The following is a 16,778-nucleotide window of genomic DNA, read 5'->3' as shown; positions in this document are numbered from 1 at the left end:
CAGCTGTCATTCTGTTTTCTGTATCTATGAGTCCTGTTTCTATCTTTATTTATTTTCTTCATTAGATTCCACATATAAATGATATAATATGGCATTTGTCATTTTCTTTCTTTTTACAATTATGTATGTATGCATGCATGTATGTATGTATGTATGTGTGTATTATCCTTGCCTGAGGACATGCTCATTGATTTTAGAGAGAGGGGAAGGAAGGGAGTAAGAGAGAGAGAGAAAAACATCAATGCGAGAGAGAGACATCAACTGGTTGCCTCTTGTACGCACCCTGAGTGGGGTCCAAACCTGCAACCTAGTCATGTGAGCTGACCAAGAATGGAACCCATGACCTTCCAGTTTATGAAGTGATGCTCCAACCAAGTGAGCCACACTGGTCAGGGCAGCATTTGCCTATTTCTGACTTGACTGACTTATTATATTCTCTAGGTCCATTCATGCTATTGCAAAAGGTAAGATTTACTTCTTTTTATGGCCAAGTAGTATCCCATTGTGTAAATGTACCGCTGCTTCTTTTATCCACTTGTCTACTGATGGGCACTTGGGTTTCTTCCAAATGTTGGCTCTTGTAAATAACATTGCAATGAACATAGGGGTGCATGTAACATTTTGAATCATACTTTCAGTTTTTTCTGGATATAGTCCCAAAGTGGGACTGGGCCATAAGAGAGTTCCATTTTTAATTTTTGAGGAAACTCCATACCACTTTCCATAGTGGCTGCACCAGTCTGCATTTCTACCAAAAATGCAAGAGGATTTCCTTTTATCTGCATCCTAGCCAATGCTTGTTTTTTTATTTATTGATGGTACCCATTCTGACAGGTGTAAAATGATATTTCATTGTGGTTTTAATTTGCATTTCTCTGATGATTAGTAATGTTGAACTTTTTTTCATAAATCTATTGGCCATTTGTATGTCTTCTTTATAGAAATGTCTATTCACTTCCTTTGCCCATTTTTTAAATTGGACTGTTTGTTTACTTGGTGTTGTTATATAAGTTCTTTATAAATCATGAATATTAACCCTTTATGAGATGCATCACTGGTGAATATGCTCTCCCAATCAGTGGTTTGTGTTTTCATTTTGCTGATGGTTTGCTGAGCACACAATTTTGGTTTGATGGAGTCCCATTTATTTTTTTCTTTTCTTTCCCTTGTGCAGGGAGACACATCAAAAAATATTGTTATGAGAAATGTCTGAGATTTTATTGCCTTTGTTTTCTTCTAAAATTTTTATGGTTCTGAGTCTTACAGTTAAGCCTTTACTCTAGCAATATTCAAGCAGTTTGCCCTGGCAAACAAGTTGGTGTGCTGCAACAATTTTTAAAACATGCAATACCTGACTATTTGGTCAGAGGCACTGACCTCTTTTCCCTTAGATTGTCAAATAAAAAAATGACAACAGCCAAAACAACAATAGCCATTTGGTATCAATGAATTAAAATTAAATTCATTGATTATACCTGTTTTTTCTTTTCATATTGGCAAAAATTGAATATATTTTTTGGCTTGCTACAGAATTTTAGTAATTAGTTTATATGTGCCATAAGATGAAAAAAGTTGAAAATCATTGATTTAAGCCATTTTGAGTTTATTCTTGTGTATGGTGTAAGGAGATGTTCTAATTTCATTTTTTTTGCACATCTGTCCAAGTTTCCCAACACCATTAATTGAATAGACTATCATAACTCCATCATATGTTCATGCCTCCTTTGTCAAATATTAATTAACCACAAAGGTCTAAATTGATTTCTGGGCTCTTTATTCTGTTCCATTGATCTATATGTCTGTTTTTATGCCAGGAGCATGCTGTTCTGATTGTTATTACCTTGTAGTATAGTTTGATAACAAGAAGAATGATTTCTGCAACTTTGTTCTTTTTTCAGGACTGCTGTGGCTATTCAGGGTCTTTTGTGGTTACATATACATATTTGAAATATGTGCTTTAGTTCCGTGAAATGTGCCATTGGTATCTTGAAAGGAATTGCATTGAATCTATAGATTGCTTTGGGTAATATAGACATTTTAATTATGTTAATCTATGAATACAGTATAAGCTTCCACTTATTGTATTTCTTTCTTCAGTGTCTTATAGTTTTCTGAGTACAGGTCTTTTACAGCCTTGGTTAAAGGTATTCTTAGGTATTTTAATGCAAACATAAATTGGATATTTTCTTAGTTTCCCTTTCTAATAATTTATTATTAGTGTGTAAAAATGCAACTGATTTCTGGATATTTATTTTATATCCTGCTACTTTCCTGAATTCATTTATGAGTCCTAGCAGTTTTTTGGTGGATTCTTTAGGCTACTCTATATACAGTACCATACCATCTGCAAATAATGACAGTTTTACTTCTTCCTTTCCAATTTGTATGCCTTTTGTTTCTTCTTGTTTGATTGCTGTGGCTAGGACTTCCAATACTATATTGAATAACTGTGGTGAAAGCAGACATCCCTGTCTTGTTTCTGACCTTAAGGGAAATGCTTTTAGTTTTTGCCCTTGATGTTGGCTCTGGGTTTGTCATACAAGGTCTGTCTGGAAAAAGTCCAGCTATTGTTAATATAACAGGAACAGTTTGTGCAACATTGATGTAACCTGACAGCCAAAGAGAGTGAACCAGAATGCACATGAGTGAACAATGTCTACTTCACTGTACTAGTCAGTAGGGGTGATAGATGAGATTGAGTGAGCATGTGTATTCTGTGGCCATTGCATTAAAAATGACTGAGTAGAGCAACAAATTTGCATCCAATTTTGAAATAAGCTTGAACATTCCTTCATGTAAACTATTCAGATGATTCAGAAGGCCACAGCTATGGGCAACTGGTGATGGACAGTTTCATCACAACAACTCTTCTACTCATGCATCACCCAGGTGACTCAGGCTCCCCTACAGTCCAGATTTGGCATCCTGCAACTTCTGGCTTTTCCCAAAACTAAAATCACCTGTAAAAGGAAGAGATTTCAGACTGTCAATGAGATTCAGGAAAATATGACAGGGCAGCTGATGGCAATTGGCATAACTGTGTGAGGTCCCAAGCTGCCTACTTTGAAGGGGACTGAGGCATCATTGTCCCATGTACAATGTTTCTTGTATCTTGTATCTTCTTCAGTAAATGTCTTTACTTTTCATATTATGTGGCTGGACACCTTCTGGACAGACCTCATACATGGCTTACATTATGTTGAGCTATGTTCTCTCTATTCCCACTTTGCTGAGTTTTTGCCATAAATGGGTGCTGGATGATACCAAATGCTATTTCTGCGCCTACTTATATGATCATGTGCTTTTTATTCTTCATTTTTCTTCTTGGGTATAATGTTTATTGATTTGCAGATATTGTACCATCCTTGCATCCCTGGAATAAATCCCACTTGATCATGGTGTACGAACTTTTTGAAATATTGCTGGATACAATTTGCTAATATTTTGTTGAGGATTTTAGCATCTATGTTCATCAGGGATATTGGCTTATACTTTTCTCTCTCTCTTTTTTTTTGTGTCTTCATCTAGTTTTAAATTAGGATAATGGTGGCCTAAAAAAATGAACATGGGATTCTTCCTTTCTCTTGAATTTTTTGGGATAGTCTGAGAAGTACAGGTGTTAATTCTTTGAATGTTTGGTAAAATTCCCTGCAGACGCATTTGAATCAAGACTGTTTTGCTCAGAGTTTTTTAAATTATTGCTTTGATTTCATAAGTTGTAATTGTTCTGTTCAGATTTTCTGATTCGTTTTTATTTAGCTTTGGAAGATTGTATATTTGTTTTCTATTTTATTTTTTATTGTTTTTTTTGTTTTATTATTGTTTTCAAATGCAGTTGTCTCCATTTTCCCCCTTCCCTTCCCCCACCCCATGCAACTCCACCTCCCACCCTCAATCCTACCTCCCTTTGGCTTTGTCCATGGGCCACTTATATATATCCCTGGACGATCTTTCCCCTTCTTTACCTCATTATACTCCCCCCTCTCCCCTCTGGCTACCGTCAGTCTGTTCTTTAGTTCAATGTATCTGTTTATATTTTGCTTGCTTGTTTGGTTTGTTGATCAGGTTCCACTTATATCCTTCATGACAGCATGGATGGATCTGGAGAGCATTATGCTAAGTGAAATAAGCCAGATGGAAAATTGTATGTTTCTAAGAGTTTTTCCAATTTGTCTAGCTTGTTCAATTTGTTGGTGTATAGTTGTTCATAATATTTTCTTACAATCCCTTATATTTCTGTGGAGTCTGTTGTTGCTTTTCTCTTTTCATTTCTTATTTTATTTATTTGGGTCTTCCCACCTTTTCCTCTTGATGAGTTTGATTAAAGCTTTGCCAATCATGTTTATCTTTTCAAAGAACCAGCTCTTGGTCTTACTGATCTTTTGTATTGTTTTTTAGACTCAATTTCATTTATTTCTGCTTTATTCTTTTTATTTTTTCATTTTTAAAAAGTATTTATTTATTTTCAGAGAGAGGGGAAGGGAGGAAGAAAGAGAGGGAGAGAAACATCAACATGTGGTTTACTCTCACATGGCCGCCACTAGACCTGACCTACAACCCAAGCATGTGCCCTGATTGGGAATCAAACTAGCAACCCTTTGGTTCACAGCCTGCCCTCAATCCACTGAGCTATACCAGCCAGGGCTTGTTTTATTCTTTATTATTTCCTTTCTTCTACTTACTTTGACTTTGTTTGTTGTTCTTTTTCTAGTTACTTGAAGTGTTAATTTAGATTGTTTATTTGAGATTTTTTATTTTATTTTTAAAGATTTTATTTATTTATTTTTAGAGAGATAGGAAGGCAGGGAGAAATAGAGGGAGAGAAACCCCCCAATCTAGGTGCCCAGACTGCAACCCAGGCATGTGCCCTGACCAGGAGCAAACCCATGAACTTTTGGTTTGTAGGACAATGCCCAACCAAGTGAACCACAGCAGTCAGGGCAAGATTTTTCTTATTTCTTGTGGTAGGTCTGTGATGTTATGAATTTCTGTCTCAGAACTGCTTTCACTTTGTCCCATAGATTCTGTGTTATTGCGTGTTCATTTTCATTTGTTTAAAGGTATATTTTAATTTCTTCCTCGATCTCATTGTTAACCCATTCATTACTAACATGTTATTTAGCCTCCACATATTTTTGTGTTTCAGGTTTTTTTCCTGTGATTGATTTCTAGTTTCATATCATTATAATCAAAGAAGATGTTTGATGTGATTTCAATCTTCTTAAATTTATTGACACTTTTTTGTGTCATGATATGTGGTCTATCTTAGAAAGCATTCCATATACACATGAAAACAATGTATGTTCAGCTGTTTTGGGGGTGAAAGGCTCTAAAGATATCAATTAAATTTATCTGATCTAATGTGTCATTTAAGGATGCTGTTTTGTTGTTGTTGTTGATTTTCTGTCTGGAAGATCTATCCATTGATGTCAATGAGGTGTTCAAATATCATGATATGACTGCATTACTGTTGATCTCTCCCCTGTCCATCAAGATTTGTTTTATATATTTAGATGCTCCTATGTTGGGTATATATACATTTACAAGTGTTACATCCTCTTGTCAGATTGGTCCCTTTAGTATTATGTACTGTCCTTCTTTCTCTTTTAACATAGCCTTAGTTTTAGAGCCTTTTGTCAGATATAAGTATTGCTAACACAGCTTTTTACAATTTTTATTTGCATGAAATATTTTTCCATCCTTGTACTTTTAGTCTGTATGTATCTTTCATTCTGAGGTGGGTTATTGTAGATAGCTTTCTTTCATTTATCCTATGTCTTCAAGTGGAGCATGTAACCCATTTACATTTATTTTAAATATATTTCATTGATTATGCTATTACAGTTGTCTCAACTTTTTCTCCCCTTTCTCCTGCTCTGCTCTGCACTCTTTCACCCTCCCGTATCCCCTCCCATTTAGTCCATGTCTATGGGTTGTACATATAACTTCTTTGGCTTCTCCATTTCCTATACTATTCTTAACCTTCACCTGTCTATTTTGTGCCTACCAGTTATGCTTCTTATACCCTCTACCTTTTCCCCTATTCTCCCTCTTCCCCTCCCTACTGATAGCTCTCCATGTGATCTCCATTTCTGTGATTGTGTTCCTGTTCTACTTGTCTGTTTAGTTTAGTTTTGTTTTGTTTTAAGGTTCCGTTGTTGATAGTTATGAGTTTGTTGTCATTTTACTGTTCATGGTTTCGATCTTCTTCTTTTTCTTAGATAAGTTCCTTTAACATTTCATATAATAAGGGCTTGGTGATGATGAACTCCTTTAACGTGACCTTATCTGGGAAGCACTTTATCTGTCCTTCCATTTTAAATGATAGGTTTGCTGAATAGAGTCATCTTGGATGTAGATCCTTGCCTTTCATGACTTTGAATACTTCTTTCCAGCCCCTTCTTGCCTGCAAGGTTTCTTTTGAGAAATCAGCTGATAGTCTTATGGGAACTCCTTTGTAGGAAACTTTGTTCTTTTCTCTTGCTGCTTCTAAGATTCTCTCCTTCTCTTTAATCTTGGGTAATGTAATTATGATGTGCCTTTGTGTGTTCCTCCTTGGGTCCAGCTTCTTTTGGGACTCTCTGAGCTTCCTGGACTTCTGGAAGTCTATTTCCTTCACCAGATTGGGGAAGTTTTCCTTCATTATTTTTTCAAATAAGTTTTCAATTTCTTGCTCTTCCTCTTCTCCTTCTGGCACCCCTATGATTTGATATTAGAGTGCTTAAAGTTGTCCCACAGGTTCCTCAGCTTCTCCTCATTTTTTGAAATCTTGTTTCTTCATTCTGTTGTGGTTGGATGTTTATTTCTTCCTTTTGTTCCAAATCATTGATTTGAGTCCCAGTTTCCTTCCTTTCACTGTTGGTTCCCTGTATATTTTCCTTTATTTCACTTTGTATAGCCTTCATTTCTTCCTTCATTTTGTGACTGAACTGAATTATTTCTGTGAGCATCCTGATTACCAGTGTTTTGAACTTTGCATCAGATAGGTTGTCTATTTCCTTGTCACTTAGTTCTTTTTCTGGAGGTTTGATCTATTCTTTCATCTGGGCTGTATTTCTTTGTCACAGTGCACCAGTCTGGATGAATGTCTGTTTAACTCCTTGGTTGTCAGACTTCCATGCAGTTTCATTTTCTGGCAGTTTTCAAACCACTTATATTTGAAATTATTGTTGATAGGTACATATTTATGGACATTTTATTCTTTTAACTATGTTTCTCTGGTTTTTTTTTTAAGTTTTATTCTTTGTTTAAAGCTATCCCTTTAACATTTATGGTATACTGGTTTGTTGGTTATAAATTCCTTTAACTTTTTCTTGTTTTGGACAGCACTTTATTTCTTTTTTAATTTAAAAAAATGGCCTTGTTGAGTACAGTAGTCTTGGTTGTAGGTTCTTGCTTTTCATCACGTTGAATATTTCATGCCAATCTTTTCTGGCCTGAAAAGTTTCTGTTGAAAAATTATCTAACAGTCATATGGGAGCTTTCTTGTAGGTAACTAACAGTCTTTCTCTTATTCTTTTTAATTTTTTCTCTTTGTCTTAACTTATTCCATTTTAATTATGATGTGACTTAGGGTGGGCCTTTTTGGGTTCATCTTATTTGGGACTCTCTGAACTTCCTGGACTTGTGTGTCTTTCCTTCACCAGTTTAGGGAAGTTTCTTGGGTTTTTTTGACATTTTAATTTATTTTTTATTGCTTTTCTACTACAGTTGTCTCAATTTCCCCCCCTTATTTCTTTTATTGTTGTTGTTCAAGTACAACTCTCTGCCTTTTCCCCTCACCACTCCCCCCAATGCAACCATCCCCACCTCCCTCCCTGAGTCCACCCCTCTTGGTTTTGTCCATATCTCCTTTATCATTGTTCCTGAAAACCCTTCCCCCTTCCCGCCCCCATTATCCCCTCTCACTTCACCTCTAGTTACTGTAAGTTTGTTCTTTATTTCAATGTGACTGTTATATTTTGCTTGCTTGTTTGTTTTATTGATTAGGTTCCACTTATAGATGAGATCACATGGTATTTGTCTTTCAACACCTGGCTTGTTTCACTTAGCATAATGCTCTCCAGTTCCATCCATGCTGTCACAAAGGGCAGGAGCTCCTTCTTTCTTTCTGCTGTGTAGTATTCCATCATGTAAATGTACCACTGTTTTTGGATCCATTCATATACTGATGGGTACTTAGGTTGCTTCTAGCACTCAGCTATTGTAAATTGTGCTGATGTGAATATTGGGGTAAATAGGTTCTTTTGGATTGGTGTTTCAGGGTTTTTAGGATATAATCTTAGCAGTGTAATTGCTGGGTCAAAAGACAGTTCCATTTTTAGTGTTCTGAGGAAATTCCAAACTGTTTTCCATCGTGGCTGCATCAGTCTGCATTCCCACCAACAGTGCACTAGGGTTCCCTTTTCTCCACATCCTCTCCAGCATGTGTTTTTTATTGATTTGTTTATGAGGGTCTTTCTCACCAGTGTGAGGTGGTATCTCATTGTGATTTTAATTTGCATCTCTCTGATGGCTAGTGATGCTGAGCATCTTTTCATATGTCTGGGTCCTCTGCATGTCCTCATTGGAGAAGTGTCTGTTCAGGTCTTTTGCCCATTTTTTAATTGACTCCACCAAAAAACTACTCAACCTAACAAGTGAATTTGGCAAAACAGCAAGATACAAAGTCAATCAAAGGCACTTTTGTACACCAACAATAAAATATCAGAAAGAGAAATCAGAAAGAAATCTCACTTGCTATATCAACAAGAAAAATAAAGTACCTAGGAATAAACCTAACCAAGGAAGTAAAAGACCTGTACTTAGAAAACTACACAACAGTGAAGAAAGAAATTAAGGAAGACACAACAAATGGAAGCATGTACCATGTTCATGGATTGAAAGAATTAACATCATCAAAATGTCTATACTACCCAAAGTGATTTATAAATTCAACTCTATCCCTATTACAGTACCAATGACATAATTCACAGATATAGAATGAACATTTCAAAAATTTATATGGAACCATAAACGACCCTGAATAGCTGCAGCAATATTGAGAAAGAAGGGCAAAGTAGGAGGGATCAAAATAACTGATATCGAACTGTATTACAAGGCCACAGTAATCAAAACAGCCTGGTACTGGCATAAGAACAGACACATAGACCAATGGAACAGAATAGAGAGCCCAGAAATAAACCCAAGTTTCTATGGTCAATTAATATTGAACAAAGGGGGCAGGCGCATAAAATGGAGTAAAAATAGCCTCTTCAACAAATGTTGTTGGGAGATCTGGACAGGTACGTGCAAAAAAATGAAACGATCACCAACTTACACCATACACGAAAATAAACTCAAGGTGGATAAAAGATTTCAATATAAGTTGTGATACCATTTATGCCCTATAGGAGAACATAGGCAGGAAAATCTCAGATATTCCATGTAGCAATATTTTCACTGATATGTCTCCTAGAACCAGTGACATAAAGGAAAGGATAAAGAAATGGGATCTCATCAAAATAAAAAGCTTCTGCATGGCTAAAGAAAACAGCATTAAAATGAAAAGAGAACCAATTATATGGGCAAACAGATTTTCCAATGATACTTCAGACAAGGGTTTGATCTCCAAAATATATAAATAAATCACACATGTCAACTCCACGAAGACAAACCAAACAATTAAAAAAAAAGTTTAGGGAAGTTTCAGCCATTTTTTCTTCAAATAGATTCTCTAACCCTTGCTCCCTGTTCTCTTTCTGGTAGCCCTTGATGCGGATGTTGTTGTGCTTCATGTTGTTCCAACGGTGCCTTAAACTATAATCACTCTTTGTAATTCTTTTTCCCTTTTGCTGCTCTGGTTGGGTGTTTTTTTAAACTTGTCTTCCGAATTACTCATTCAGTCCTTTGTTTCATCAAGCCTACTGCTTATTCCTTCTAGTGTATTCTTCATTTCAGATATTGTATCTTTCATTTCTGACTGGTTCGCTTTTATGGTTTTGAAGTGTTTTTTTGAGCATTCTTATAACCAAATTTTTGAACTTTATATCTAGTAAAGTGCTTGCTTCCATTCCATTTCCTAAGTGTCTTTTTCTGTAGATTTCTCCTATTCTTTCATTTGTTGCATGTTTCTTTGGATCCTCATTTTGGCTGCCTATTTGTGTTTCTATGTATTAAGTTGTTATTCTGTGACTCCCAGTATTGGTAGGGTGGCCTTAAGTATTAGGTATCCTTTCAGATCCCATGGCATGGTCTTGTTGATCATCTATTCTGGGTGCTCTAGAATATCCCTTGTGTGAGTAATGTGGGCCCTCTATTGTAATTGAGTCTTGATTTCAATTAACCCATTCATGTATGAGCTTTACCCTCAGGCTTGATGACTGTACGTACTCCAACCACTCTGTACAAGCTTGTGTGCAGGTACTGACCATAAGAAGTTCAATTCATCTCAGCAGAGTTTGGTGCCTGCCAAAATCTCCTTTTATCTGAAGCTGACCACTGGGTGTGTCGGTCTTAAGCAAGTGATCCTTTTGACTTTTCTTCCTCACCTTCTTCCTCACCACTCTCTCCCACTTTGTGGTTGTCTCTGATGATAGACTCCTAATCACACGAAATGCTACAGGCAGACCTAGTGGTAACATTGCCAGTATAGTTGTCATTACCTCATCATAGAAGAGTTTTTCAAAGGCCACATAATCAGTGTATTCAGGGAGAAAGAGGCATGGGTAGGCAGAAGAATTCACACTTCTTTCTATTTCATATGTTAGAGCTCTTCTACAAATAAAATGTCTAAAAAAGTACAACTCTAAAGTTCAGGTCCCTAATGCCTTTTTTTTTAGAGAAAAGGGGAGGCAAAGCTTTTGCCCTAATGCCTTTAAAGTACTGAACAAAGCCCAATTTTGTTTTGAGAAAAGTCAGTCTGTTTCAGGGAGCTGTACACAGTGCTATGGGTCCTGGGGTAACACAACTTACATAAGCAAAGAGATATTATCTCAAAGAGGTCAGTTTATGACTTACTCTTTTTCCACTGAGATGGCTTTATATCTTAATTTTTATTTTCTGAGAAGCTTATTCTGACAGTATGAAAAAGTTTAAATAATATTATCTTATAGATAATATTAACAAAAATAAAGCATTGTCTCTGGTTACACATTCACAGGAATCTGAAAGAAGTTTGGATGTTCAAAGGGAAAACAATGAGCATGGTCAGTTGTCAATAAAGTGTGCTTAATGCTGGGGTTGAACAATACTCTGTAATTAGCATTAACTGGCTTCTTCACCACTTCTGCAGTTTATATACAAAAAATGACTTGGTGCTCTTCCCTTTTGCAGCTATCATAGAAGCACCAGTAATCAAGAGGAAGCTCAATTCCTTTATTACTTCTGACCAGAGCAAGAACAATGAAAGGCATTTCAATGCACCTTCCAACATTTGCAGGAATATTATGTCTTCTCTTCTTTCCAAAGAGCTGAGAAAGAAGTACAATGTTTAATCCATGCCCATCCAAAAGGATGATGAAGTTCAAGTTGTTCTGGGACATTACAAAGTGCAGCAAATTGGCAAAGTAGTCAAGGTTTACAGGAATAAATGTGTCATCTACATTGAACAAGTGCAGTAGGAGAAAGTTAATGGTGCAACTGTTCATGCAGCATTCACCCCAGCAAGGTGGTTATCATGAGACTAAATCTAGACAAAGACCACACAAAGATCCTTGAACATAAAGCCAAATCTCACCAAGTAGGGGAAAAAAAGGCAAATTCAAGGAAGAAATAATTGAGAAGATGCAGGAATAAAGTAATCTCATATACAACTTTCATTAAAAACTTAAAATGAAAAAATATTGACTGGGCAAAACAGGATTTTGCCTTGTGTGATTTTGGTAGGGTGTTTACATAATTTATCATACAAATAGGGATGATTTTAAGAATAAAATCAGTTTTGCTATTAATTAATCCAGGGCAACAGGCATAACGTAGGACTGTCTTGGATAAACCTGAAAGCAGAATCTCCATAAACTTGGGAAATATAAGAAAGACATTTGTACTAAAAAACATGTATCACACTGCTGGGCACACTGTTCACCATGAGGACCATTACAGGGAATCCTTTCAGTGTGCCATAATTTCAAGGAGAGTAGCACTTGTTTTTACAAGACACACTTTCATATAAATAAGAATATAAATTTCTTCCTTCTTGACAGGTGACACACATCAAAGCACTGAATGAAGAAAAAATTTTAAAAGAAAAAGGAAAGAGGTAGAACAATATCACTAGGCCTTGTTTTAGGAGGACTGGACTGGTAGGGTACACTTGTTGGGAAATCACAATAGAACTAAGTTTCTGACTGAAATCAGATAATATAAAGGAGTATATGAGAAGTCAGAGGGCAAAATTCATTTAGGGTACAAACTTTTCTTGCACTATTCCCAACAACCTTTCTTTTTTAAAAAATATATTTTTAAAAGGTTTTATTTATTTATTTCTAGAGAGGGGAAGGGAGGAAGAAAGAGAAGGAGAGAAATGTCAATGTGTGGTTGCCTCTTGCGTGCCCCGCACTGGGGACCTGGCCTGAAACCCAGGCATGTGCGCTGACTGGGAATTAAACCAGTGACCATTTGGTTCAGAGGTTGGCAATCAATCCACTGAACCACAGCAGCCAGGACCCAGACAATCTTTCTTATATTAAGGTATACCCATTGTGTGTTCAGTACTGTCTCAGACAAAAGAGTATTAAAGTGGAAAGCCTAGGGAAAAAGGCAATGGACGTTTATTAAATTTGATAGTTTACTTTCACTGGATAGAGCACAGAAACATTAAAAAAGTAATAAATAAAATAATTACATTCATTTTGTCAGAGGTAGAAATCTAGTGAATGAACTTGCTGTGATATCACTTTCTTAATGTGGACCTCTAAAGTCATATTTCTTTGAGTTAGTGCTGCTACTTGATTTTGAGGGGTTAGTAATATCTATTTGGGCTGGTATAACAAAAAAATCCATAGACTGGGTAATTGAGGCATGGAACTCAAGAAACATCTATATTTAATTTCTATCTCCTTAATTCCAGGAAACTGGTACTGCATAATTTAAATTAGCTTTTGTTCATTTTATTTTGAAATGCTTTTAGATGTACAGAATATTGCAAAGATAGTACAGAGAATTTCTATATATCCCATACTTTTTCCTTATTATTAATATCTTACATTACTATGGCACATTTGTGACAATTGAATAATTATCAATATAGTATTTACCGAAGTCTGTACTTTATTCAAATTTCCTTTGTTTTTACCTAATGTCCTTTTTCTGTTTTAGGACTCCATCCAAGATACTATATTATGTGGAGTCATCATGCTTCCTTAGATTCCTCTTAGCTGTAGTAGTTTCTCAGTCTTTCTTTGTTTTTTAAAGACCCTGACAGTTGTGAGAAGTACTGTCCAAGAATTTTGTAGAATGTCCTTCAGTTGAGATTTTTCTGATGTTTTTCTTATGATTGGACTGGGGTTACAGGTTTTCAGGGGAAAGATTACAGAGGTAAATTGCCATTTTCATCACATCATATCAAGTATACAACTATCAACATGACTGATCACTGTTGATGTTGACCTTGATCATCTGACTGAAGTTTATCAAGTTTCTTCACTGTAAAGCTACTCTTTTCCCTTACCTTTTACATGCTGTACTCTTTGGAATCAAGTCACAAGATGTAAGCTGCATTTAATGAGTAAAGAATTATGCTCTGTGTCCTTGAGGTGAAGTAGCTACATAAGTTATTTGGAATTCTTCTGCAAAAGAGGTTTTTCTTTTTTCCCTCTTTATTTAGTTACTTGTTTGTTTATTCATTTATTCAGTTATATGAGGGGGAACCCCCCAAATGAAATTTATTTATAAAAAATTGTGTATTTATTCTTATATGTTTAAACTTCAGTCACCTTCAAAGTACTCTCCATTTGATGCAATACACCTATAGCGACTTTTTGCACTGCTCAATAACAGTTTTGGAACTCTGATTTTGATGTCTTTTAGTGCTACTGCCATTTTTTTAATCACTTCCACATGGGCAAAATGCTTCCCTTTCAGGACTTTTTTCATCCAGGGAAACAAAAATAAAGTCACTGTGGATAAGATCAGGTGAATAGGGAGGGAGGGTCTTGGGGGTCATGTCATTTTTGGTCAAAAACTGCTGAACACTCAGCTCAGTGTGGGCAGCTGTTCTGATAAATCACTCATTGTAAAATGGGCAAAAGCAATGAAAGAGTCTTCAAAAAATTCATTGAAGCCAAACAGAGCCTCTCACAACAATGCCATCTGGCACAGTGACACAGATGGGTTCTTAGAACACTTACTTAGTGGGGGGAAGGCTGTACTACAAAGGGTTCACCCTCCAGAAGATAATTCCATTTTTTTGAGGTTGCCCCTCATACATATGTGGACCCTGAGAAAGAATATACCTACTAAGAATGGCTATTGGGAGGGGGGCTCAAATGAAAGAAAAAAAGAGTCTAGAAACTATTTCTATACAGAAAGAAGGCTACACTAGGTGCCTGCCTCCTGCATTGAAATGCTTCCCTGCCCTATGTTTCTGCCATCTGATCCAGCCCTTATAGACAGTTCCTGGAATTCTATTCCAACCACTAGGATTGAGACTTTCCCTGTTTAAATGGAACTGCACAGCTATATCCCCATCAGCATTTTTATCAATCAGAGCACATCAGCAAATGAATGTATCAAAAAACTATGGTACATTTACACGATGGAATACTACACAGAAGAAAGAAAGAAGGAGCTCCTACCTTTCATGAGAGCATGGATGGACTTGGAAAGCATTATGCTAAGTGAAATAAGCCAGGCAGTGAAAGACAAATACCATATGATCTCACCTTTAAGTGGAACCTAATCAACAAAACAAAGAAGCAAGCAAAATATAACCAGAAACATTGAAATAAAGAACAAACTGACAGTAACCAGAGGGAAGGTGGGAGGGGATAATGGAGGGAAAAGGGGGAAGTGTTTTCAGGAACATGTATAAAGGACACATGGACAAAACCAAAGCGGGGGTAGATCAAGGGGGGGTGGGGATGGCTGGGGTGAGGGGGAGTGGTAGGGGGAAAATGGAGACAACTGTATTTGAGCAACAGTAAAAATGTGAAGAAAAAACTGTCTTATTGCTAGGAGGGGAGTATGGGAAGGTGGAGGAGGGTATGCTATGAGGAGTTAAATGGTGATTTACAGACACTTGACTTTTGGTGGTAAACACTCAATGCAGTATATAGACCATATGTTATAGAATTGTGCACCTGTGACCTGTATAATTTTTTAACCATTGCCACCCCCATTATATTCAATAAAAAGAAAAAAAAAAAAAAAAACGATCAGAGCAGCTCCATTCTGACCATTCAGGAAAGTGCCTTTTCAACCAATCAAACTCTGAGGATTTGTAGTCCTCATTTCCATAATGACAGACAAGTCAGGAACCAGGGGCAGGGATTTCTGTGTATATATGCTGGTAAATCAGTTCCCTTCTGGCTCCAGGAGTGCACTTTCCCTTTCCACCAATGAGGGAAGACTGTGTTTCCCTCTGTTTGGGACTGGAGCTGTGACACCAAAGAGCAGAGCGTAGCTGACTTGCTTAAGTGGCAGAGAAGAGCAGATCAGTGCAGGGTGGATGGGAGCAAACCTGAGTAGACTAAAGAGCAGAGCAGAGCTGTGTAGCTGGAGAGGGACCTCTCTCCAGGGCCATTTCCTGGTCATGCTGTTCCATAGCTACACTTCATAACTGAGCTCTAAAACTATTGGGTTGATCCTCAGCCATGCCCTTTTCACAGCCATGTTGTATCACAGTTGAGCTGTTTGTACTGAATAAAGTTTCCTTCCTTCACTTCACCCCAAATTGAGTATTCTTGTTAGCAAAGAATTGGCACCAATGACCATCAGTTGACATATATCAGTGTGGACTCATGGATATTTATTTTATAATTTGGGTTAAAATGTAACACTTATTTATTTTGTTGTTTAGTTTGTTCCAGCCTTAGTCATTTGAGAGCTCTTTTTGGAAGATTTCAGTGTATTTTGACATACCCCATTACTGTGGTTAGTTTTGTTTGAGCCATTCTTTGTTCTTTGGCACTATCAGATACTCCAGGTTCATCTTGTGTACTTCCTTCCTGAGTCCTACAATCTGTAATTTACCCAAGGAACCCTGGGTCCTTTCATTGGAGAATAGTATTATAAACTAAGATCTGAATTTTTAAATTTGTTTTAAAGGAAATTTTAAAGGAGTCTTTTCAGGTTGATATATTACAAGCGGTGTTTACATTGCCTAGTTGTTTTTATATTTATTAAAGAAATACATTTTCAAGATAAGTAGAAAAGATGGAAAACAACTCTTTGGATGAAAAGATGCAAAAAATTATTGAGGATTTTATGGAAAGTTTTAATTTCATTTTAATGTATCCAAACAAGAATTTGAGAAGTTGAATAAAGATTCAAGATAAGAAGGGGAAAAAAAGGGTATCTGAGAATGGCATGTAGGTGTTTTATTCATTGACTGATTGTACTGGTATTTTGTTGGTGTATGCAGTATTTTTTAAAGAATTTTAAAAACATTTTCTTCACTTCAAGGTAAATCCTGAACTTTCCATAAGGTGAAAAAGTGATGTTTCTATTCCTAAATGTTACTGTTTCTATGGCAGCACCAGAATTTTCATAGGTTAGACTTATGAGTCCCAAACTAGATGGAAAGGGGTAAAAGACATTTCTTTAACTGAAAAGATATTTGTCTTTAACAAATATGTGTG

The 16,778-nt window shown here is 36.4% G+C and overlaps 1 pseudogene; it reads left to right on the top strand.

Moving 5' to 3' along the window:
• Nucleotides 1–10,702: 10,702 nt before the first annotated feature.
• LOC128779933 (large ribosomal subunit protein uL24 pseudogene) lies at nucleotides 10,703–11,775 on the top strand (annotated as a pseudogene).
• Nucleotides 11,776–16,778: the final 5,003 nt, after the last annotated feature.

Source organism: Desmodus rotundus, chromosome X, assembly GCF_022682495.2.
Source record: "Desmodus rotundus isolate HL8 chromosome X, HLdesRot8A.1, whole genome shotgun sequence".
Lineage (NCBI taxonomy): Eukaryota > Metazoa > Chordata > Mammalia > Chiroptera > Phyllostomidae > Desmodus > Desmodus rotundus.
Note: the sequence above shows the minus strand (reverse complement) of the source record. Positions and strands in the feature narration are given on the sequence as shown.